Genomic DNA, 7623 nt, shown 5'->3' on the forward strand with positions numbered 1-7623 from the left:
GAAAGGTCCTTCAATTTATACAAAGATTCACCTCAGGGTTTCTGTAAGTCTGGGAGAGTCCCTAGTGCATTTGATGTTTACAGATCATTAGCAAACAGATGCCAGGAGGCAAAATAAACTGTAGCTTAAGGATTTTCGAACCACTGACGATGAAGAGAAAATCAGTTTCTGATAAAGTTATAACATTTCTAAGTAATGGCAGATGATGGGAAAATTTTAATTGGGTTTATAAAAGTTTATTTCAGGAACACATGTATTTCCAACTTAAGGCACATGTATACATCTGTAGCCATCTAATTTATACTGCTTGCTTATTTCTCCATTGGGGTTAATAATATAACAACAACTAACATTTATTGTGTGCTTACTATATGCCAGTGTGTCTTTAGGAAGCCTGCAGCATTCAGAGGCTTGTTTTCTATTGGATGTTTTAAAATTGGCCTTTTATCCATTTGGAGAGACTAGGTATTTAATGAGTTTATTTTATTCTTTTTTTCTTATTATGCTAATATAATTGTTGGGTACTTACTAGTAGACAAGATAATTTGTAGGAGACAAAGCTAAGTAGAACATGGATCCTGACCTCACAGAATACTTACTCACTGACCCCTACACTGTTCAGAAAGGGTGTGTGGTAGGTAGCATGAGATGAACCCTGGCTCAGTCCTGGACTCTACACCTGGCCCTGCCAAGCTCTTCCCTGAGGCCTTTTCCATCCTGGGCAGGATTAGGTTCCATGCCCCTCTACCATTCCCCAGCATAGCACTTACCAAGCCTGTGGTAATTGCTTGTTTAATTCTCTGTACTCTCCATTAAGGTTAGTCTGTAAACTTTTTGCGAGCAAAGACTATGTCCTATTCATTAATTGGATGAGTCACATCAGAGTATTTGTGCCATGAATAAATACTAATTTTTTAACTTTAGACAAGTGATAACCTATTGTTTTCTTTAACTGATAAAATTGATTATGATAGTCCCAATATCATAGCTTTGTCATGAATATAAAATTAGAAATTTTATACAAAATACCTATCTTAGTGTCTGGCACATAGTGGGCACTCAATCAATATTTTTTGTTTTTGTTTTTGAGTATATAATTAAGTTATCTCTTTTCACCTAATTGACAAATGTGGTATATCTATTTATGAAAACTATATGCAGTGATGTCATGTTTGTGGGACATAAAGGGCACAGCTGTCATTTAGGTTAGATCTGAAGTACTTATTCATATTGGAGTAAAAATATGACACTTAATAGTACTCATACAAAAAGAGGGGGTAAGATGAATTCTAACTCATATATTAAATGGAAGCCTGAGATTATAACTATTAGGAAAGAAGTCAATATTCATCTGTCAATTTGATAGATTTTAGGAATTAGTTCCAAAGTCAAACTAATTTTAAAAACCCTAAATATTTAAGTAATCATAAATGTTAATCCAAACTGTAATCAGATTTAATTTTCCGGGTGAGAAGATGGGAATATGCTGCAAACCAGTAAAGTTGAAAACTAGGATATTCAGTAGGAAAAAGGTAAGAATATATGAACATATTCTTTTGACATTTATTTCCCTTCCAGCACACCCTCTCTTTTTTATTTTATAGCTTCCTTTGGAATTTGACTAATGCTTGAATTTTGGGTTTATGTGGCATAAGTTTGGTTAAGGATCAGATTTATTATATTCCTTTTGTAGATGAAATTAGTTATCATTAAGTAGTGGCATTTGCTGGTCAAAATATCACCATTCTCTGGAAAGAAAGATGAAGCTCCCTAGATTTTACTGCATAATGTCAATGGACTCATTATTTGTAGAACAGCTGATGCATTTAGGACTTGTTGATTCACTTAATTGGTAACTGTACTACATTCATAACTCCAACAACTGAAAACAATAGGTCAGTGTCTGCTGTTTATGCATAAATAGTCACATTGGAGCAGGATATGTCTGAAAGGCAGAATATGCTAGTTTGAGGAGTAATCTGGCACATGAATGGTTCCATTGCTTGCCATACTGAGGTGGGTTGTGCTCTCCTTCCCTGAATAATGCTGTTTGGGATTTTATTGTAGGTGTAGATGGTGACCTGTTCTTGTTTTATCAGGCTGGCCTCCATGAAGCAGTTTTTGAATGTATTTTCAATGCCAGTATTGAGGGAAAAGACTAGAATAGAAAGAAGCATGAATTAAAATTGGTGATGACTCAAAGTTTTTATGTCAAGTAGTCTTCATGTTTTAGAGAAAAAAGTTAATACCTGAATAGATTTTTTTTAAACTAAGAAATGCCATTTGTACATGAAAACCAAATGTTTTCTTAAAGTACTTTGAAATGATTTTTAAATTAGTGAATTATATTCCTTTTTAATTTCAGGATAAAAATCTGTATTTTAGAATCAGTAATTTTTTATTTAAAAACATTTTAAAGGAAAGACAACAGAAACCATTTTATTTGATTGTCGAGGAAAAGGAAAACGTTGATTTTTTTTTTACTATAAAACATTTCTTTCCAAAATATATTATTTTTAATAAGTAAATTTTAACTATCATAAATGGAATAATTTACTAGAATAATTGTATTTAGTTACAATGCTAACCTAGTGACTCAGGTATTTTATCATGTAAAGTAAAGCTGGCTGATTTTTTTATAGCTATAATAGGTTTAATAGGTAGTGTCCTTAAAGCCCTTTATTAGTTCAGTGCGGTCCAGTTTGCAGTCATACTATCAAGAAACTTTAATTCTACATTATACAAAAATATTTAACTTTTTTTCTTGATGATTAAAAGAAAATTTATTTCTGATTGTGTTTTGGGGAAGATTGAGCTTATTCTCAAAATGTACAACTTCTCAAACTATTTTCTGAGAGTCTACATTTTTTAGTGTATAAAAGTTGAAAATGTCATTAGGGAAAGAGCAGTGAAATGGACTATTACTGGTTTGCAGCATATTCCTATCTTTTTTTTTTTTTTTTTAAATATATTTTATTGATTTTTTTACAGAGAGGAAAGGAGAGAGATAGAGAGTTAGAAACATCGATGAGAGAGAAACATCGATCAGCTGCCTCCTGCATATCTCCTACTGGGGATGTGCCCGCAACCCAGGTATATGCCCTTGACCGGAATCGAACCTGGGACCCTTCAGTCCGCAGGCCGACGCTCTATCCACTGAGCCAAACCGGTTTCGGCTTATTCCTATCTTCTCATCCAGAAAATTAAATCTGATTACAGTTTGGATTAACATTTATGGTTGTGGGGGAAAGATAGTATCTTAAACTCCATGAAATTGAGCGAGATTATATCGTTTATAGCTAATTTTGAAGTCTCACTTTTAAAGGGCAGATTTTTTATAATTGTTAGCTTTAAATACATTCAATAGTTTGTCTCTTATTGACTGAAACATACTAGAGATAATGACTAGATGAATTTAGTAGGCATTAAATGCAATATTTTCTGTCTTAATTCCTAACATGTTAAAAGTGAAAGCAGTGTAGATTCCTGGGTTAACGGCCATATTTGCAGTTTCTCTTAAATTTTCCTAAAATAGCTCCGATTATAGAAGATTGTAACATTTGGTTAGTATGCAGTTGTTATGCCTTTCATAGAAAATGAAGACAGTGTATTTTTTAATAATCAAGTTAAAGTGTTATGCCTTGACCCTTTAAGTGGAGTCCACTGGTGTGACAGAGAAAAAGAGGAAAATAATTTGGTGAGGGTGTGTGTGTGTGTGTGTGTGTATACACATACTAGTTACTGATGCACAAATGAGCCCTCATACATAACCACAGTACTTTTATGAATTATTTGCATTTCTGTTGTAAACGATCTGTCTACCACGTTTTCTAGGAACTTTGAGCCTAAGGCAGAACTCAAGGTTTTGGAGCCTGTGTAAAATAATTTATAGCACCTTTCTAGTAAGTCTTGCCCAAACTCTTATTCTATTAATTAAACATCCTGTGGCAATCTGGTATATATCTTAAAGATTTAAAAGTATATTACAGTAGAAAACTACAAAACATGGACTATTGAGATTGAAGAATATAGCCTTCCTCCTCCTCCTCCTCTTCCTCCTTCTGTTCTTCTTCTTCTTCTTCTACTTCTTCAAAGCAAGACATTTTTGAGATCAAACTTTTTTTTTGCTGTGAAGACATAGCCTTCTAAGCATGCTCATGTTCTGTGCCTGAATGAGATTGTGCTGTTGGGAGTCTTTACTGTGAAATGTCTTCTAAATATGGAGATGTGTCTTGTGGCCTCCAGAGGATGTGGCGCACTTGTTCTGTGTGGGGACAGCCTCTTGCGTGGCCATGGTGCTGGGACAAGGGTAGTGGCCCATTACATTGGGATAATGTGAAGCTTTATTAGGCTTATGTGGCTAAGAGAAATATGCCATCTATCATACCATACATCTTGTTGGCAAGATATTTTAAATATGATTTTTGTTGTTGAAAAGTATTTCCCTAGGAAATGATTTTTAATTTTATAGTAAGGTATTATTTAAATTAGGAGAAAGTTGCTGAGAGAAGGATAAGGGGGGAAGAGGGTACTGTGTACTACTATGTTCTTAATTTTCTGTCAGGGACAAATCTTAGAGAAAAAGCTTGACATATGCCAGTAACTCTATTCTTACTGCCAATTGCCTAAGCAAATTATGTTACTTTTTTTAAAGTTAGCTGTTTGGTGACACTGTGTTTGGAGGTGAGGGTATGAATGTGAGAAGGTGTTTTGGAGCATTAGCAATTATAGCATTGGATGGTGGATAAAGAAATAGATACATAAATATTAGACCGATGCACAGTTTTCCAGTGTATGTTATTTTCCATATAAAGATATAGAACATTTCATAAAATGTTCCCAGACCGTTTAAAACTCAGAAATGCAGCTGATGCAATGAAATACATAGAGTACTTGTAAAAACATACAGACACGCAAGTGGATTGCTGCCAGACAGAAAATTTAAAGGCGGTTTGCTTAACTGCGGGGTGCTAGGTTTTGTACATGTGCCATGCTGAAACTGTTAGTAAGGCGGGTGTTGTGTTGCTTAAGAAAAGCAGATTGTATTTGGACCTTTTTAACTCAGATGTTTCCAATGTCGATATTTTGGTGACATTGTGGCATAATGATCAACTCACTGTGAAAAAGGATTTCAACCTACTGTATAAAATAGGCATTTTAAAGAAATTCAAACAAATTATTTTTAGTTTTTGTGTTAATTTTTACAAAATGGCTTTCATACTTTTATTAACTATGAGACTGGCTCTCTGAGCTAATTGAATGAAACTTTATAGGTTGGACTTTGGTTTTAAAAAACATTGCCTTTTTTAAAAAAAAAATACTGTTTTAGAAGAGTGTTAAGGACCCATGAAATTTGCTTTTGTAAGCTTAGGGCCTTAAAGAAAGGAAGTAAAAGTTTTATGCTTGAATCATAGTAAATAAAATTCATGTATTATCTTGGAACATGATTCTGTTAAAATCTAGGAATCTCACTCTAGGGTTAATCTTAGGACATTTGAAGGACTTAAGTTGGTGGTGTTTATTACATTGCCCACCATTGAGGCAGTGTTTAGGATAATATGGTTTGAGTGACCCTCATCTTAAAATAGGTCAATTTTTCTTTTTATCCGTGTTTCCTCCTGTTTTTCAATTCTATGTTGTATATATGAATTAAATACATTTTAAAGTGACAAGTTAATCATTAATGTAGTTTTTTATTAATATAGTTGGTTAAAGAGATTTAAAAACCTTTCTCTAATCTATAGCAAGAAATATATATTTTTAAATTAAAGAATATACCACAAATTTTGGGTTCTGATGTTCATCCCCTCACAAAATGGTAAAAAAAAAAATAAAGTTTTTGGTTTTATTCCATCTTTATTTTCACTGGTATTTCTGGTTCCCAAGGAGCACAACTACTACAAGAAAGGGGACATGATATTAAAGATTTATATATGAGTCATTTTTGTCTGAAGTTTTCTGCTTGAGGAGTAAGTGTTAACCACCTGACAACTGGAAGAAAATGAATATGCCTTAGACTATTTTGTGGCTTTCCCAACCTCTGTTTTACAGTGTATTTCAGTGTCTTAGAAGTACATTTTCTTTTTAAATCTTTTTTTGGTCTTGGGAACAAATTTTAAATCCTAAAAAACCACTTGTTCCACCCCACCCCCATCAAGCCATTTTTGTATGTTTTAGGAATTATAGCCATTGCCCTCTTTTTTAGAGGTCTGTTGGGCATTTGGCTGTCCCTTTATTATCTTGCTGGCTAATTCTTCCCTGTAGAACTACCTGTTGCCATTACCGCCCTCTGACCTCCTGTTTTAAGAGGACCAAGTCCTTGTGCGATTTTAGCCCTTCAGGCCAGAGAGAAGCAGACAGTGTATTCACTGCCCTACCAGGGCAGCCCTGCACAGAACTGCAGTAGGAATTACACCAGAATTCCGTTAGTCATACTGTAGAAGCGCCAGTTCTCCCTTCTAGTATTTGAAGATGAAGGTAAAAAAAAGACATTGATCCTTAGTTTTTAAGTCAACCAGAAGATACTTCAAGAGCTGAAACGGTCTACAGATCCTTTAAGTTTTTTGCACCCATTTGGGACTCTCTGCTCTTGATGTGATCTTTTGAATATTCTTGCTTTTGTTATTAGTCTTAGGTTTTGAAGAGTAATGTCCATTGACTTGGATGACAAAACAGGCATTTCTAGGATTTAAATATAATATGTGAATAGACCCTTAGTTTTCTCTCTTTTTGATTCTTCCCTGCAGAACAATTACCTGCGTTTTGGTTGTGATTTGAAGGGTTTTAACTTTTACGTGGATTCATTTTCACAGAGAAGTAAATTGGTGTTTTAAAACATAGATATGAAAAGTGAGTAGTATGTATTGTGATGATTGTGAGAAAGGAGCCTCAACTATTGTGCTTTTCCAAAAGCCTTTTGCATTGATACATAGTTTCTCAAATAGATATTATTCTGATACTCCCCTTAATGTGTCTCCGAGGAACCAAATCTTTCTTTTATTGGAAAAGATTGAATGGTTTTCTAATCAATAGCAAATGGAGTGCTAATAGCTTTTAATTAGTACACTTCTATATTGACTTAAAGACAGTGGCATTGGATTATCTTGCAACTATGATTGAAGAATGGTTACTAAAGTGACCCCTTTAATAACTCCATTTAAGCTGAATGTCATGAAAGGTGTTTTCATTTATGTATTTTCTAGTTTCTGAGCAAGTTTAAATTTGTTTACACTGGTAAGCTAAAAGTGTATTGTTTCGTTTGTTTTGAAGACTGTACCTAGTTTTATCTGTATTTTCAAGAGCTTTACTGTAAGTATATTTTATTTTTAAAAGCAAGGAATTTTGCATTTGTTCATTGAAAGAATTCTCTCACCCTCACTGCCCTAACTTCCCCCTCCCCCACCCAATCTGAAACTGGTGTTAAAGGTGGTTTATCAAGCCTACATCTGTAACTATGAAAAGGAGGCTTCTGATTAGAGAAGAAAAGTCAAGCAGTTTAAGACTCATTTTCTCTGGAAAAAATATATTGAGGGCAATTTGCAGCTGGCGAGGTTTTTGCATTAGGTAATAGTTTCAAGTTAACAGTAGCATCAGGTCTTTAAAATTTTTCTTTTTTATATTTCT

General features: G+C 34.0%; 1 protein-coding gene across 5 annotated transcripts in view; it reads left to right on the forward strand.

The window, feature by feature from the left end:
* DENND1A (DENN domain containing 1A) overlaps positions 1-7623 on the forward strand; it is a 461262-nt gene that overhangs the window by 110963 nt on the left and 342676 nt on the right. The gene's annotated exons all lie outside the window — the stretch shown is intronic.

The sequence above is a fragment of the Myotis yumanensis genome, unplaced genomic scaffold (assembly GCF_028538775.1).
Source record: "Myotis yumanensis isolate MYYU_CA2020_CCGP unplaced genomic scaffold, mMyoYum1.0.hap1 SCAF_12, whole genome shotgun sequence".
NCBI lineage: Eukaryota > Metazoa > Chordata > Mammalia > Chiroptera > Vespertilionidae > Myotis > Myotis yumanensis.